The sequence below is a fragment of the Vanellus vanellus genome (assembly GCF_965231255.1).
Source record: "Vanellus vanellus genome assembly, contig: HAP1_SCAFFOLD_58, whole genome shotgun sequence".
NCBI classification, from domain to species: domain Eukaryota; kingdom Metazoa; phylum Chordata; class Aves; order Charadriiformes; family Charadriidae; genus Vanellus; species Vanellus vanellus.
Genome location: NW_028127658.1, coordinates 258,400 through 266,080, shown reverse-complemented (window position 1 = coordinate 266,080; position 7,681 = coordinate 258,400). Strand labels below are relative to the sequence as shown.

At 54.5% G+C, this 7,681-nt stretch overlaps 1 protein-coding gene across 1 annotated transcript in view; it reads right to left on the bottom strand.

The window, feature by feature from the left end:
• Window positions 1-7,681, bottom strand: part of LOC309685117 (electroneutral sodium bicarbonate exchanger 1-like) — a gene marked incomplete at both ends in the record, with an annotated part of 920,987 nt that overhangs the window by 666,717 nt on the left and 246,589 nt on the right. The window lies entirely within an intron of this gene.

Here is a 7,681-nt window from a genome sequence, read left to right as displayed (position 1 = left end):
CAGGTTCTCGGATCTGGTTTGGGGTCTTGCCTTCAGTTCGCCCTTCTGTCTCTCCCTGGCAGGAGAGGGATGCCCTCCGTGGCGGGGCAGCGCGGAGCGCCCGAGCGGTTGGGCCGAGGGGAAGGAAAAGCATTTGCTCCCTGCGCTCCAGTTTTACATTGGAGTTTTTTTTGGAATTTTTGTTTGTTTGTTTGTTTGTTTTTATTATAATTATTTTTCTTCCTTCGGCTCTGCCGTCAGCCTGGCAGCTGCAAAAGGCAGAAACGGCGCCTTCTCCTCCCCCGGCTGTTAAATTAATATAAGGCAGCGCTTCAGATCAAACCCCTCCAATCCGCCGGGTGGTGGCGGGAGCGGCCAGGCGAGACCTGGGGCTCTGTGTCCCCGGGCTGCCCCTCCGCTGTCCCTCCGCTTTCCTTCCTTTTCCTTCCCTGGCTCTCTCTCTGTGGTGTTTTTTCCTCCTCCCCTCTCCTCGCAAAGCCGCGTCTCTCTCGCAGGGTGGGATGAGCCCAGAGGCAAGTGGGAAGGTGCCTTTTCCTCCTCCTTTTTCCTGCCCCTTTGCAGGAAGAAGCTGTTGAGCAGAGATGGTTCTCGGGCTCTCTTCCCATCTCGGGGGGGTCGTTGGGCTGCGGCGTGGGGCTGCGGAGCCCGGGAGGAGAGGACAACCCCGAAGAAAAGGTCCCCTTGCCGCCCTCCACCAGCAGCGGTGGGATGGGTGCAGGGACCCTCCTGCCATCGGCTTATCCCGTCCCCTGCGGGAGCCTTTTTCTGCAGCAAACCGACCCAAAACGACAACGGCACGTTGGTGCTTCTTGCTAAATGGGGAGGGGGGAGAAAAACAAATCATCTATCAGTTTGCTCTGTAAGGATGGAAGCGGCGCATCCCCAAACAGGGCCAAAATCAGGCGGCTTTTACGGGATGGGGTTTTGCAAAGCGGCTGCTGCCAGTGCCCCACGGTGACGGTCGGAGGGGGAAGAAACTGGTTGAGCCCTTAAAAGAGGAAAAGAAAAAGGCTTGGAGGAAGGGAAAGGTGCAGCGCCGGGTTTCCTTGCTGCTGTTCCTCCAGGATGCCCGTGCGCGTCCCCTCCACGCTGCCCTCCGGGCAGGACCGTGCTCGCTGCTCCGGCTCTGCCTCCCCGGAGGGGAAAGGTCCCAGAGCAGGAGAGTCCCCGTCTCTCCCCCCTTCCCAAAAGAAACTTTAATTTAATCGTTACGCTGGTGACCCACAGTGGCTGTGGGGCTGGGGGGGTGTGGTACCAGCCCTATTGCTGCCCTGCCCTTAAAATGGAATTATACACTTCTAATATAGGACAATTTGTTTTTTTTTTTTCCATTTTGTTTTGCTCCCTGTAAAAGGAGGGAGTGGGGCTGAGCTTCACTCCCTCCTGGCCGGGACCAGGGCCAGAGACTGGGATTGTTTTCGGCACGTGCCGGGCATCACTCCAGCAGAGACAGAAAGGAAGAAAATCACCCTGGAGGGAAAACGCGGCCGGTTTTGGGGCAGAGCGGGCTGAGTCCGGCTCTGCATCTCCCCCCTCCCCAGGGGCCACAAAACCTTGGCGGCTGCCTCCAAAATTCCTTATTTAAAAAGCAAAGCAGATTTCCCCGGCGCGGCCCTCTTCTGCATTCAAAGCTCGGGGGTTTTTGCTGCTTACAGGGTGAGATTTTTTATTTATTTATGTATTTATGTATTTAATTAAATGAAAGCTGAGGTCTTGGTTAACAACGTGACTCTGAGCCACCTAAAAGGCGGCTGTAACCCCCCTGGACTGACTGTGGGACACAGTACTGCGCCTGTCCCCCCCTTTGTGCCCCGTGATCCCACGGCCGGCTCCGTATTTTGGGAGGATTTAATATTTCCCTGTGCAGAGGAGAATTTTACGGGGAGGAGTCGGGAGGAAAAATCCCTCTCAAAGCTGCTGCTGGAGTCGCTTTAGGAATCAAAAGAGATATCCCTGCAGTGACCCGCAATGCTTTAGTTGGCAGCAAAGCCCCTTCCCAGCGAGGCGGGACGGGGGCTGCTGTGCGCTTCGGTGCCTTCAAACAGCTCCTCACACCCCCGGGGGCCCCTCGAAAGAAGTTTCCTAAAATGATGCGCATAATAGAGATCATTAAGCGGGGGGGGGGTGGGGGGTGGGGGTGTAATGTAAAAAGGTAATATAAAAGGGTGGGGGGGTTAAATTATTTTAATCCCCCCCCCAGTGCACTACATGTAGAAATGCAGCAGTTCTTTTTCTTGCGCAGATGCTGAAATGTATTTATTTTATTGTAAGAGATGATCTAGTTTGGAAACACTCCGTGTTGTAAATAAAACCGGGGGGAGGGGGGGAATCCCCCAAGCAAATCTGTGTTAGTTATAACTTTGAATCTTTGTGTGGTTTTGTGTCTGGGTTTAGTTTTTTTGTTTCATTGGGGTTTTTTAATTTATTTTGGGTTCATTCTGTGGAACACAAATGACACAAATCCCTGTCGCCGTCGCGTGGGTCCCGTCGGTGGAGCATCACTGTGGACTGAGGGGTTCCCCCCGCCGGAGCCGGGACTGTTGGCCCTTTTTCTCTTGTTGCCCATTGAACGTAATGGGAAAAATAATGGAATAAACCTCTCGTTTGTCTCACTGCGCCGCTGCCGTGTCTTTGGGAGGGCGGGGAGGAGGCGGAGGGGGCTGTGGAGCTTTTTTTGGGGGGGGGGGGCTGGAGGGGATGGGGGAGTGGGCAGCACTGATTTTTGGGGGAAAGCCCATTTGCCTGGGGCTGGGGGTGGGGAACCAGCTGACTGGGGAAAGGGCTGAAATTAGGGGGTTTGGGGGTTGAAAAATTTAATGACTTAACTATGTTTTGGTTTATAATTTATTTTTTTTTTAATTTGGGTTATTAAATTTGGGGGTTTAAATTTTGTTGTTTACTTTAATTTGGGTTTTTAAATGTTTTTTTTATATATAATTTTGGTTGTTTCTCTGTGCAAGTAATTGCAATGAGCTCTGTGTTGCAGGAGGGAGGGGACACCAGTATCACACGTGTCCCCTCTGCCAGACTGTGGGGTGCTCAGGGAGCTCAGGAAGGGGACTGGGGGGATGGAGGGGCCGGCGCACAACAGAAATTGAGCATTTTTTCCTCCCTACATTCTTGGGGGTATATTTTTGTCCATTTGCAATAGTTAATTAGCATTACATAAAATCCAAAGAGATTCTAGTTATCTTTCATATAGTATTTTTTTTATTCATTTCTTTCAAACCCCCCTCTGGCACAGGTCTGTGGGGTCAGGCAGGCGCATCCCCAGTGCCCTTTTACCTAAAACTTGAGGAACTGAGTGAAAAAAGAGGGCACCTGAGCCAAGCCAGGGGTCAGAGCCTGGAAATCCCAGGGGACTGGTGGCGTGCGGGATCCCCACGCGATGCTCGGAGGCATTGGAGACGTCAGAAACCGGCTGCCGGATTTAGGGAAGGTTTTATTATGATTTAGGGAAAGCTGCAGGATCCGCGGTGCTGTGGGAGCAGTTACAGAGAAAACTGAGCCGGAGAAATTGTGGTTTGAAGGGGCGGTCGAGCCGCGGGGGCACTTACCTTCTGCAAAGACAGCCGTTCCCCTAAAAGCAAGATCCTCTTTTCCCCCTTCGAGCTGGTTGTGGCTGAACTCTTCTCCTCACCGGTGCCTTTAAGCTGGTTAGCAGGATGCTAAAAGCTGACGGGTAGGCCACCGCTACTCCTGGTTTTAGTCGGATGGGTCGTTATGAATCATTACAGCGTTTTTTAAGTGGGGCTGTTGCAAAAAATACAGTTGTTGCAGTATTTCCCACCTTACGCCTTCAGCGAGGGGCTGGTTTGGTGGTTGGGTTCGGGGTTTTTTTGTGTGTGTGTTGTTGTTGCTGTTTCTCTTTTCTATTTTTTTCCACTCTTTGGACCAAAAGGAGTGACCTGTGGGTTTCCTCCTTTCAGGTGAGATGGCCCTGTGGTGCCACAGCCCATCTCGCAGGGAGGAATGATTTCTCTGCCCACGGGGCCGCCCTTTCCAACACCTTTGGTTTGAGTTGACAAAGTTAAGAAACAAAGAAGAGGAAAAATGTAAAAGAAGCCTTTGGGTACCCAAGCACCGGCTGCTGCTTTTCGCCGAGTGAAACTCAGGTGGGAGCTCATCAGCTGGACAGACACCATCATAGACTCACGGAACGGTTTGGGTTGGAAGGGACCTTGAAGATCATCGAGTTCCACCCCCCTCCATGGGCAGGGACACCTCCCACTAGACCCAAGCCTGGTTTCATCCCCCAAGGTCAGATCTGAAACGGGGGCCTTTCCCCACCAAGTGTCAAGGACCGGCGCAGGAAGTGCAATTCCTGGGGCTCTGGTGGATTAAAGGAGCTGCTTCGGTCCCTCAAGATACCCTAAAAAAAAACAGAACAGGGGCAGAATCCACCCAGTGTGAAGGAGTTACAGCAAGTTCTAGGAACTTTAAGCTGTTGGCGTAAACACACCCCTGGCTTTTCCATCATTGCTCGCCCCTTGATAATTTGCTCAGGAAGGGAAAATCCTGGGAATGGACTGACCATCATACCAATGCCTTGGAATTGCTAATAAAAGAGCTGAGGTTATTCCAACAACTTGGTCCTATACATCCAACTGACCCTGTCCATGTAGAATGGGGGTTCAGTGAACGTGGTTCTCACTGCAGTTTGGCAGAAGGGACCAGCGGGACCGGAAAGACCACTAGAATTTAGCTCTCACTCCTTTAATGACACTGAGAACAGATATTCAGACCTTGAAAAGGGTTTCCTGTCCCCAGCGAGAGCGTTGAAACGAGCCGAGCAGATAAGAAGAGAACAGAGAGTGTGATCATCCGGGGACCTTTCTGTCTCCTGGATGTAGTCCGTACAGGAACAGCCCCACCAGCCGGCACTGCCCAGAAACCCACAGCTCCAAAGCGGTATGCTTAGTTAGAAGGCACTAATGAAATCATGGTTAAGCGTTTTGCAAAAACTCACGAACCTGGTTGGCATTTGCGATTGGATGATGCCATCTACCAATTAAATAACAGATGGAGTGGAGATGGCTGCCCTAAAATGAAAGCTTTCTGTGCATCTGCTAATATCGTCTCTCCAAAAGTTCCCACCAAACCAGAAAAATACCTAGGGAGATTTCACCCTGGACAACCTGTGCTGGCGAAAATGCCTCAAATGGTGATAGTACCAACGGTACTAATTACTCCCCAAAATCCCCATGCACAGGAAGCCAGAGATTGTTCAGAAAAGATGCACAGGATTAGTACCCAGTGGATCTCGCCCTCTTTCTAACCCCGTCGGTCAGATAAGACCGAGCAGATTTTCTTTTCTTTTATGTCTTACAGGAACCTTAAATGAACTGTACCTGGACCGACGGATTGGCCTACGCTGACCTCAAGTGCCTCCAAGGAATCTTGACATTAATCCGGGCAGTAATATTATTTTTATCGTGTATGCCTATTTAGAAGCCCAAGTTCTAAAATTATGAACTGGCAAACAGAATTGAAAGAACCCAAAACCTGTACCCCAAAAAACTTCTAAAGGTGTACCTACTCAGCCACCCACTGGTCTAACGCCTCACACCTTTAATATATTAAATGCGCCTGGACTGATAGTGGTGGTTGGGCATCACTCAGAAATTAAACCTAGCCGCACCTCGCCTCCCACCTCAGTGAGGAGTGTGAGAACGCAAGAGGGGTTATTTTCTGCCAAAACTACTTTGCCCCTTTAACGCAACAGGGAGCAGGTGCAATCAGCAAGCACTGTGTGTTGAGCTCCCCTGCTCACAGCCATGCTCCGCCTGAAGGCGGTGAGGCAGGAGCAGTCCCCAGCCGACTTGGGCGCAAAAAGGTTCATCTGACTCAGCGGGTGAGGAAGGGCCCGTTTCAACTCCGTACCTTTGGCATTCTCAGGTCGGAGGATTTGATGGAGCCAACTGGGAGCGACAGCACACGCTGCGGGGCTCTGAGCTGCTGCGTGGTGCCAGGTCTATCCAACGTCAAGCAGTACGTTCCCAGGAGACGTCACCACTGACAACTCTTCCGAGGAATTGGGGCCTTTTCTGTAGTCGTAGCCTGCCTGGAGAAAGAGCCCCACAGAGCTAATAGTCTGCTGAGCAGTAAGGGAGCAGAGTCGCTGACTCTCAACCAAGGACTGAAATACAGCAACTCACTCTATTGCCTTCCCCCTTCGCCCGCTGCCTCACAAAGTTTAGAAGAAACCAACCAGGGAGCTCCAAAGGAGGGGACCCCTCCCCCACTCCCCCAAATCTGCCCAACATCCCCAAACCTCCCTCAAGACACAGGACTCCTCCCACACACAGCCAACACTCCCCCAACGCTCCAAAAAGCAGCAGTCCTTAGGGCAGACTCCTTAAGCTGACTCCACAGCTACGGCTCCCCGTCGGCTCTGGGGGAGACAAGGGGGCCCCAGGGCTCTCCGTGGGCTTTAAGGGGGTCCCAGGGCTGCCCACGGGCTCCCAGCAATGCCCGTGCCCACCACCCACCCCCGCTTTGGGGGCCCAGCGCTGACACCCCCCGACCCATCTCGGGGGTACCTGGGGGGGACTCGGCCGTGGGCTGGAGGCGGGCGAAGGGGGCACGGCCGGGCTGACCTGCCGGGGGGGGCTGAGAGCGGAGCCCAGAGCAGAGCCAAGCGCCCGGACAGGCCGGCCCCGGGCACCCTGCGCTGCGGCCGGGGCTGCCGCCACCTGCGGGGAGCGAGTGGGGGGTGAGGGGGCGGCAACGAGGGGGGGGGCCTGAATCGGCCCTGTTCTCCCCGGGGACCCCCCACTCGGCTCTGCCCCCCCAAACAGGCCCAGGCCACCCCCGAGCCCGGTCCCGCCACCCTACAAAGCCCCCAAACTGGCCTTGGACACCTCCGCACCACCGCTCCTGCCGCCAAGCCACGCCACGCCCACGCCCACGCTCCCGCTCCCGCTCCCGCTCCCGCCCTCCTCGGCCCCGGTCCCGGTCCCCCCGTCTCCCCCGGTACCGACGTCCACAACTCCCACCCCCCTCCGTACACCGGAAGTGCTCCCCTTCGCGTCCGCCCAACCGCGCATGCGCCGAGGGGCAAACCCGGGCCACGCCCCCCAGCTTCTCCTCGGCAAAAGCGGGCGAGAAGGGAGTGACCGCACCGAGGAGAACCAGGGGCCGGCTTCCCTCTGCACCGGGCACTGCGAGGCTGAAACCAGCCCAGCTATCCCCAAAATGAACCGGGACCCCCCGAAGCCAGCACAGCCCTCCCCAAAATGAGCCGGACATCCGCCTGCAGAGCTCCGCCAGCCCCCCCGACGGACATCACGGGGATGGGGGGAAAGAAAACAACCAGAAAGGTACTGAAAATAGTTTGGAGAGGGTGCTTAGAGATCCTTCTGAGAGGCAAAACCCGGCCTTTGTTCTCATTTTTGAACACGGGGTTTCGCAGTGCTTCGCGGGCAGTGGTTATCCAGGGGCATCAGCTATCCCGGGAAGCGAACGTTCCCATCCCGTGTGGCAAAAGTCCACTCGCATGAATAACTTAGACAAAACCAGCCCACAAGAGGCACGTTTGGTCACCCTTTGCTTGAAGCTTCGCGAAAACTGTATACTCAGATTGGCCCTGTCCTGCAGTTTCTTTCCCAGAGTTTTGCCCCAAACCCACGCTTCTAGCCCCGCTCCCCAGGCCCTCCCTCGGGGCCCACCACCTTTCCCC